Source organism: Cupressus sempervirens, chromosome 10, assembly GCF_028749045.1.
Source record: "Cupressus sempervirens isolate cs-2001-9-10 chromosome 10, ASM2874904v1, whole genome shotgun sequence".
Lineage (NCBI taxonomy): Eukaryota > Viridiplantae > Streptophyta > Pinopsida > Cupressales > Cupressaceae > Cupressus > Cupressus sempervirens.
The window spans coordinates 356,138,653-356,149,413 of record NC_143127.1 but is presented as its reverse complement, the minus strand read 5'-3'; the positions used below and the strand labels follow the sequence as shown (position 1 = coordinate 356,149,413).

At 36.2% G+C, this 10,761-nt stretch overlaps 2 pseudogenes; both read right to left on the bottom strand.

Moving 5' to 3' along the window:
* Positions 1-680: 680 nt before the first annotated feature.
* Positions 681-2,873, bottom strand: LOC149534070 (subtilisin-like protease 4 pseudogene; annotated as a pseudogene).
* A 4,121-nt stretch (positions 2,874-6,994) lies between these two features.
* Positions 6,995-9,304, bottom strand: LOC149534069 (subtilisin-like protease pseudogene; annotated as a pseudogene).
* Positions 9,305-10,761: the final 1,457 nt, after the last annotated feature.

Here is a 10,761-nt window from a genome sequence, read left to right as displayed (position 1 = left end):
AGCTTTGAAGTGAATGAAAAGTTTCCATTTGTGATAAGGAAAACACACTAGTTTGCATTCTAAACAAAATATAAGAACATTAGTGAAAAGAAAAGAATGTTTCCATTTCCAATAAGCAAAGAAAAGAAATTTGGTTTTTTTATTGGAAAAGGAAGAAATGGACTCTTATCATTTTTGTTATGCATATAATATTAATACTACATTTGTAAATTTATGAAAAATAATAAATCAATTTTTAAAAAAATTATGAAATATAGTACAAATTAAAATAATTGTCATTTAGTGCGTTGGTGGTGCAAGTACAATGTTTCTATGCCCACTAAATTTTACACCCCACACTTTGATAAAGATATATGATCCTATGTTTTATAGTCTAAAACTTGTGTCATAAATCTTAGATCCCAAATTTTTTAACCTCATATGAAATAAATTTAGTGTTAACAAATAAGAAAGAAAGTTACTTAATATTTAGAAAATGAAAATTTTAGATTTCTTCTAAATGTTATCTAAAATATTGATATTCAAAATATACACAATTAATATTTTTTAAAAATTAAAAAATTCACATCGACTATATTTTTGCAAAATTTATCCAATGTTTTAATTGAATCTTAAATAGTTCACTTATATTAATATGAATATGAGACCTCGAATTCGAAGATAGTCATTGACATCACTAATCAGTTTGTCCTCCACGAGACTGCCATAGGGCTTCTTACGCTATAACCATGAGCGCTTGAAACCCACCTAATTGAGCCTTGGGAGAAGCCCGATTTCGAAGGATCAAATGCTTTTGCTACAAATGTGATGCTATAATTCCTTTTCTCCATCGCTGCCCCAAACGATAAGAAAGTTGGATTCACACTCACATCGACTCCCCTGGGCGGATCAATTTTGATGGTGTACTTGGACTCCGCGGCTCCAACATTAGTCACAACTCTTCTCAAGGTGACAGAACTTGTTTCATTTAAAACAAGAGGAAAAGACGGATAATTGAGGTTACCCGAAAGAGTGCTTTCATGATTCGAAGGGCACACAACATTCTTGTTTAGGATCAAGCGAAGTTGGGATTCTGTGTAATTTAGCCCGCAAAGATAAGGAATATAATCTTTAGGGCTAAGGTCATAAACAAGGCCTGGATTGGCTGCTCTTTCGGGATTTATGTGCCCAGCACCCATAGCAAAAATATCTGCGGGCATGAAATTCTTTCCACCATCAAGAATTGGCCCGCCCTTCTTATCCAAGTAATCTGCAGTAGTAACAAGTGCGGACTTAATGTCTGTCGGGCTCCATTCCAGGTGAGCATTTTTAAGCAAAGCAGCCACCCTACTCACATGTGGAGTGGCCATTGATGTACCGTACAAGATATTGAAACTTACTGTTTGCTTATCTTCAGGGAGGCCCGAAGCACTCTGATTTTAAGGCCAAGCTGCAATTATGGCAAATCCAGGAGCTATTACGTCGGGCTTCATACTTTTTGGGCTTATTAGGTTGGGTCCATGCGACAAAAATGATGCCATCATTGATGCTGAAATATTGTTGGCGGCGCCCAAGACAGTGCCCTCGGACTGAATAGCCTCCTTAGGGTTCTTAGTAGAATTTATATAGGCCGCCAAGGCAAGTCCTACCTTAAACCCAAGGGATGTCGATGGCAAAAGCTGAGGGAACAATATGAATTCCTCCCCAGTAAGATTATCATTAACGAATATGACGCCGACACCTCTGGCCTCTCGAGTAGCTTCTCCCTGCTACAATGGAGAACCAAGACTGCCTGGCGAGCACACCACCAGCTTTCCTCTTATAAGACGTGAATCCAGAGAACCATCCCTGCACAAATCCGTCTCCATGAGCCTCAATTCTTTCGTTTGGTGCACCATCATCATACATGGTGCACCGTTAGAGAGATATGAGGGCTCCTACGACCCTTCATTTCCCATCGTGCAACTCACAAAAATGCTCCTTTCCATGGCGTGAAAGGCACTGATTACAAGCTCGTCTAAATAAAATACAAATGGCTCGCCACCAAGAGAGATAGAGAGCATGTCCACACCGTCGAAAATGGCGCCGTCCATCCCCGCTAGAACATTAGATTCTAAGCAATCCAACCCCATGCAAACCTTGTAGACAGCAACATGAGCACCCGACACCATTCCCTGCATGGTTCCTTGAGCGTTGCCAAAGAGTCCAGCCCTTGCAACAGGGCTCCTAGCCACAGTGGAGGCAGTATGAGTGCGGTGTCCCACTGAGTCTCTCACCGTTCGTTCCCTCGTGAAATTTCTCACCCCGATCAGATTGTTGTTGCAACTTGACTTATATAAATCAAGCAAAGTTTGGCAGATTCCTTTCCAGCGAGAAGGCACGGCATCGATGTTGGTGTCTGGCTTGAACGAAGGGCTCTCCGGCCACACACCCGTGTCTAGTAATCCAATTATGATGCCCTTGCTCATGTTAGAGCTTTTCCACATGCCATGGCTTGGTTCGAGGCCCATAAACCTGGCAGAATATGTTGTCTACAAGTGCACCGCCTTAAAAGGAGTCGCGTGCACAAAACTTGGGATCTTTCTCATCACCTCAAGTTTTGATCTTGTTAACCACGCAGTGAATCCAGTCATGACATTCTCATACACATGCACTAGATTTGCATCTCCATTTGCTGCTTTTGCTTTGTGTAGGAACGACGAATACCACATTTTCAGCTCGTCAAGGCTCTGTGGGCTTTCTTCTGGTTGCGCCACATGGATGATATAGATCTGTGACTCTTCGCTTGCCTCTACGAGAACATCTAGGTGGTACATAGTTATCATGATCACCATGGATACAAAGAATAACTTCATGACGTATTCAGAAAATGATCTTCTTGCCGAAATGCCCATGTTTGCTAGGATCGGGAGAAATTAACTAGAAAGTATAAGATTCCAAGGTGAACCTCTGGTATTTTTGTGCAAAATAAACTAGAATTGTAGCCATAACACATTAGCCTTGTCTAGGTCATTGACTTCCAGTTTGGGCTACGACATTGGTTGGCAGATTATTGGCTACTAAAGTATCTTCTCTTTTCTTCATGTACATTTATTGGCAGATTAAAAACATTCAGAGTGGCACAAAGCATATTTAAGAAGCTGGGAATAGTTTTTTATTATTATATTTATATTTTGTAAATACAATTTACATAGTAAAGATGTAGAGATTTCGATTTTATTCAAAAATTAGTATTAAATTTTTATTTTTTTAAAAGGCCTATAGTGAAAAAAAAGAAAATAATTGCTCTTATACTTTATTGTATGATGAATGATAATGTGATCAAGTATGCTTCTTAATAATTTATAATTGCCTCTTAATATGACACAAATAAGTTGAATAGGAAAAATATGTATTTTTCAAATTAGTTATATGTAATAAATTTACATGTTTAATGTTTTGAATATCTTAGATATTATATAATTAATCATATATATTAATTTAGATAATATATAATCTAGTAACAATGAGTATCACACATAAAAGAAATCTATTGAAATTTATTGAATATAAACATCTTAATTAGAATATTATATTATTATTATTATTACTATATATATTATAATATTGCTTATAGTATTATAATTATTGCAAACATTATATTATAATTACTATATTAATATTATTATATTCATGATCTAGTATCAATAAATTCATCATCATTAATATGGTAATAAATCTTAAGGTTTGAAATAGACCTTTTGAACATGACACTATTCATTTTAAATGAAATGACTTGATAAGTTTCTGATTAGGGAGGAAATAAATGTTCAAGGCACCTTGAAATCCTTTTACAATCAAGTCGCGACCTCAAGATTTGGAATCCTATTAAAACGAATAGATAAATAGATAAAACCATTGGGTTTCAATATTGCATCCAAAACCATCATTATGAATTGCCACAAAAGATTAATCATCAAAATGCTACGTGAAACTATGGCATTTTGAATAGCTCCCCAAACCAACATGGGTTTAACTAGGATCCCACAACAAGATTAGGTTTTAATGGCCCATAAAACCATTACAAGGTTTTGAAAAGTTCATGAAACTTTCACTATGAGCCTCATGAGATTAATAAAATAATATTAAAAAATAACAAAAATTAGATTTTGATTTATTAAGGGATCCAAAACTATATTGGGGTTTTCAAAGTTACCACAAGCCATCAAGTTGGGTTTTGAAATGGCTCCCAAAATTAATCTAAAGTCTAGATCAAAGTTGATCATCCAAAAAGTCTACAACTTTCCCAACAAACCCTTATCCACATGTATAGGATTGGATCCCAAATTAATATACGGACTAAAAAAAATCACTAGAAGGGAGAATAGAATTTTTTTCCACTTAGCATTCCAATAGTTGTGTGGTGCAATGAGTATCCGAGGGTACTCTTGTTGGAGGTAAACTAGATCCTTGTAGATAACCACATAGTGGAAATACAATTCAAAAGCAAGATATGTTACAAATCATAACACTTTATTCATAAATACAATTGTTTACATGCAATATGCCTAGCTATAAGGCCTTTTGGGTTAGGGCCAAATACAACAACAATTAAAAAATAGTTTTGCAAGATCCCACAAGATCCAACTCACAGTCGTAATACTAGCTAGTCTAGTTCCACACTCTATTAGGAAACCCAAAGGAAATATCAACTTGTGCTCGCAAGCCCACCAAGAAATCTCCTAGTTCAGCAAGCCTCAACTACTAGCCCTTCAAGGTTTGCTCATAAAATTCATCCTCTTTTTCAAGCTGGATGAATATACCACACTACCTTAAGACTCCAAAAACCACCCCTTACTTATACCCAACTAAGCCACAAGTTATCCTATCCCATTAAAAATTAAAATAAACCCTAACATTAAATATTTTTATAAGCCACAATTCTGCTAAATTATTAGAAGATTATTAGTACAATATTAGTACAATCTTGTACTAATATTAACTTCTTCTTTTCACTTCTAATTTATCAGTACAATCTTCTAATAAACTTGGATTCACACAGGTATCTGCTAAATTATTTTTATAAGCCACAATTCTGCTAATTTATTAACCAATTGAAAGCCTCTCTTGCATAGGTTATTGATACTATGTATTTTATTCTAAACCATTATTGCATAGAAGATTCCAATTTTTTGAGTTAAACCTTTAAACCAACAAGAATCCTAAAAGGTAGGGTCATAACTCAAAAGGAGTTATGAAATGCTAGAGTAAATAGAAAAACAACCATAAGGATTAAATAACCAAACATGAGAGGTGAAGTCATCCATTTTGATCCTCCAAGAATAAAGCTCCACCTAGATCTTCAACATGTTGGTATTGATGCACATAAGGTTCACCCATTAACCATTAATTTATTAATTGAAAACTATACTAGCATAAAAACGCTTGCAATAATTAAGCAGAGCTGAATCGTCAAATCCTTCCATCAAAAAACTTTCTCTAAGCCAAGAATCTTCAAAGAATCTAATCCATTTGCAATAATGGGTTACATTAGCATAAAGTTTTAATTAAGGTTAGGGTTGATGTCAATTGAGTTTATGTTAAAAAATACATTAAGTTCAAGTTATTATTCAAGATAGGGTTTAGTTATGGTTAGGATTGATGTTTTGGTTAACTTATTATTAGCATTCAATTATGGCTATATTAGGGTTATATTTAAGATAAGGTTATGCATAAGATTAATACTACCTTATCATTAAAGATATTATTTTAGGTCAATACTTGAAGTTAATGTTAAGGATGATATTGTCAACTAAACTATTAACATGATTGAATTATAATTTAGCTAGACATCTAATAGTAGTTATAATAAAAAAGTATATCTAGCCTTAAATAAACCCTACAACTAAATTGAGTTTAAATTATAATAATTAATTGCAAAGCATTATTTTCCCTTTTATGCCCATTTTGGCTTAAAGGGTTGGCTATCCTTTTGCCTCATTTTAGTTATTTATGTGATTATTTTAATAATATATACATAAACATATAATCATTTATATAACTCCATTATATTTTAATAAAATAAACTAAAATTGTAAACAAATAATTGTTGATAATTAATAGATTTTTCTTTTGAATAATTGATTTGTAAATAAATTACTTTTTATATCGACTATTTTTAATACCATTTTAAGGACATGCAAAAGTCAATAAGAATTTTATGATTAATCTAAGACAATCTAAAATTGGATAAATAAATTTGAAAAAATAAAATTAATGATATTTTAAAGGAATAGAAGACTATGATTTTTAATTAATGTTACTATTCTAAAATTATTCTTTTGACTTAAATCTCATTTAAGCTCCTATTTGAGTCCATATAGCAATTTACTTAATCATAATTATAACTATAAACTATACCTAACATTAATTGTAAATTTTGAGGGTAATAACAGAAGTATTAATACAAATAACTGAAATAATAACTAAGAGTGTCACTTTTATAATAAAATCCATTTTCCCAAAACCGATTGATTAAGACAACAAAATATTTTAATGTGTGGAGAACTTTCCTATGATTTATAATCATATTCCTAAAATTAAAACAATAATATGATATTTTTCTTATTGTAGTCAAACTCTCTATAAATTAGAACAATTTATGTTACATGTTAGAAATATCTAAATATGTTGTTGATCTTGCAAATAAAATTACATTTTCAATTTATGAAATATTTTTTTATATGCTCATATATTTATTCTAAAATAATATTTTTAATAATAATTCCGTTAATTGAAATTTGTTTAAAATTTGTACCTTTTATTTAAGAATGGAATTGTAACATCTAATATATTAGCTAGCATGCTAATATGTTTGAATTAGATATAACAATTGACCTTTTGAATTAGATGGCTTGTTTTTATTGCTGACAGAAAAAACTGAGCCAGTCACGAGCTGGTCCTGAATTCGATTACATAAATGGATATGGACATGAGACCTCCTGACTCAAAAATGGTTATTGTCATCGCATGTAATTTAGCTTGTGTCCCAGATGACGGAAACAGGGCTTCTTACGCTGTAACCATGAGCGCCGCTTGAAACCCACGTAATTGAGCCTTGCGAGAACCTTGATCTCATAGGATTAGTTTTGTTTGCTGAAAATGTGACGCTATAACTCTTCTTCTCCATCACTGCCCCAAACGATAAAGACGTTGGATTCACAATCATGTCAACCCCTCTGGGAGGAACAATGTTCACGGTGTACATGGATTGGGCAGTCCCGACATTCGTTACGGTTCTTGTCAAGGTGACAGAATAATTTAGGTTATTGAAAACCAGAGAGAAGGATGGATAATTGAGATTACCCGGAAGAGTGCTACTTTCATTATTGGAAGGGCACGCAATATTCTTGCTTAAGATGACCTGAATCTGCGATTCTGTGTAGTTCAGCCCACAGAGATAAGGAACATAATCTTTGGCGCTAAGGTCATATATAAGACCCGGATCGGCAGCTCTTTCGGGGTTTATATGTCCAGCGCCCGTAGCAAATATATCTGCCGGTGCGAAATTGTTTCCACCGTCAAGAATCGGCCCGCCATTCTTATCGAGGTGCTCTGCAGTTGTAATAAGCGCAGACTTAATGGCCGCGGGAGTCCATTCCGGGTGAACGGCTTTGAGCAGAGCAGCAACCCCGCTGACATGCGGAGTGGCCATTGACGTGCCGTACAAGATGTTGAACATCACTCTTCTGTCATCTTCACTGCTATCATGAGGATCTGGACTGAGATCCGAAGGCCAAGCTGCTATGACGGCAAATCCAGGGGCGATCAGGTCGGGTTTCAGAATTTCGGGGCTGACCGTGTTGGGCCCGCGGGATGAAAATGAGGCCACTGCGGGCGCCGAGATATTGTTGGCGTCGCCGAAGACAGTGCCTTGGAACTCAATAGCCGCCGTGGGGGTATTTGTAGAATTCATATAGGCTGCCAGGGCAAGTGCTGCCTTATTACCAAGCGTTGTTGTCGGCAAGACAGGAGCGTACAATCGAATTTCCTCGTCATCGTTAACGAATATCACGCCCGCCCCTCCGGCCTCTCGAACGGCTTGACCCTGCTCCACTAGATCGCCAGGTCCGCCTCTTATGCACACCACGAGCTTTCCTTTTACTACATCTCGGTTGAGAAATTGACCCCCACAGGTATCTACCTGAACAAGGCTCAGTTCATTGGTCTGGTCGTGGCCCATGCCGTTGAAGAGTGACTCGCCGTACAGAACTGTTCCGTCTCCGAGCTTGAGATTCGCGACGAAATGTCTGTCCATGGAACTCGCGCCGACGGTCATGATCCAAGGCGCGCCGTTGTAAAGATACGACGGCTCCGTCGGCCCCTCGTTTCCTGCTGCGCAGCTCACAAAGATGCCCCTTTCCATCGCTCGGAAGGCCCCGATGGCGATCTCGTCCTCGTAAAACGGAATAGCGCCGCTGCCGAGAGAGAGCGAGAGCACGTCCACGCCCTCAGATATGGCGGCGTCCATCGCCGCCAGAACATCTGATGTCCTACATCCCCCCTCCTTGCAAACCTTGTAAACGGCGATGTGAGCACCCGGCGCCATTCCCTGCGCGGTTCCTTGAGAACTGCCAAAGAGTCCCGCATTTGCAACGAGGCTCCCCGCGGCAGTGGATGCAGTGTGAGTGCCGTGTCCGTCCAAGTCCCTCGCCGTCTTATCCTCGGTGTAAATTCTCGCTCCGATGAGTTTGTTGTTGCAACTGGACGCATTGAAATCTGTTGTGGTCTCGCAGACTCCTTTCCACCGAGAAGGGACAGCACCGGTATTGAGGTCTGGCTGAAACGAAGGGCTCTCCGGCCACACGCCACTGTCCAGCACGCCAATTATGGTGCCCTTGCCCGCGTTAGATCTCGGCCAGAGTCCCTTGCTTGAATCCAGGCCCAGAAACTTTGCAGAATATGTTGTCTGCAAGTGCAGCATTCTATCAGGATACGCATCCAAGAAACCTGGGATCTCTCGCATCGCCTCAATTTCTCATTTTGTTAGTCGGGCGGAAAATCCAGTCATGACATTCTCATACGCGTGCAGTAGATTTTGACTAGAACTTCCTCCTCGCTCTTCTTCCGCTGCTTCTTTGGGCAAAAACGATGAATACCACATCCTCAGCTCCTCAACGCTATGTGGACTTATGTCCGGCTGCTCCACACGAACGATATAGATCCGCGATTCCTCGCTTTCCTCTGCAAAAACATCTGGATCGGACATAAGTATTACGGTCGCTATTATCACGAACAGGAGCTTCTTCATCTGTCCATTAAACGATCTTCTCGCTAGAATGCCCATCTTAGATGATGCCCAGAGATATTCAACCCAATGGATAACAATGCGATCTAGGTCTCTGTTATTTATGCACCTCAAAAGCTTCCAGCGGTGTAAAATGCCAAATGTTTGAATCAGTAATCTTGTTATAACACACCAACCTTCCTATGGGCATCCCCTCACAGTTTGGGCTACGATATTAGCTGGCTTCGTAACAAGTTTTACTGATTCTCTCGCCATACATGTCCCTGACCAATTTTCTTTGCCAACTTTCCTAACTTTACAGTACCTATTATCTCTGCATTAACACGCGCCATTTTACGAGATCGTCTTATCTTTCGTTTTTGCGTTTTTGTTATTCCCACAATATCCTAGAATTCGTGGAATGTCCTCTTTTTCTGATATTTTCTTCGTTTTTGATTTAACAACATTGTTCTTCTAATACTTTGGAATATATTTATTCTTCTTTTTTTTAGAGATATATTTGAAGGGAAATAAAAAATATTCTATTCAAATAAATTTTTGGAATTGAGAACAAATACGTAAGAAATGTATAAAAATCTCTGCAATAGCTGTCTTCTTAACAAGTTCGATTGATCCTCTTCCTTCTGTTTTAGAACATTGTTATTATACAAATATCGCAGAATTAGTGGAATTATTATCCAAATATCTTAGAGGTAAATAAAAAACTATCATAATGAATTATATCAATCAAAAAAATATAATGAAATAAATTTTTAGAATTGTTTACAAATATGTAAATTTTTGGAGTTGTTTACAAATATGCATGTAAGGAATTTAGATTAATTAATGAAACAATTAAGTATATATGTTTTAAAATTAAAAACACATCATAATTTTTGTATTATTTCAGAATTTTTTAACATTTTCCTTTTTTAAGATTTATATTTGCAGAGAAATAAAAATTATATTGAAATAAATCACAAAAATTGAGAACAAATATGTCACATGATCAAATAAATAATGAAATCAATAGATACATGTTTTAAAATTAAAAAACACATCATAATTTTTTGTATTAATTAGTTTTTAAACATTTTCCCTTTTTTAGACAAATTGACAAATTGACCTTAATGTGAACAATCTCCCCATTTGGCATTAGTGACAAGAACACTTATCAAACCAAAATGTAAATTCTTGAAATTATAAGTCAAAAACTTCATTTATCAACATTTCGTGTCTTCAACTCGATTTTGACTTCATGTTGATGTAGCTCAGTAAATTACGATATTTTTATATTTTTTCAAAATTTCATATTTCTTGCTTATTTGTACATTACTATACTACTCCCCCATACATATATCTCTCCTATACATATATCTAGAGTATGATAATCTTCTCTATATACATATATATACTTCTCCCCCTTTACCAATAATATCCTCCCCAATTTTGACATAAATGCCAAAGGTGTACAAAATCTACAAGTTCATAGAAAAATGTGACAAGAAATCAGAATG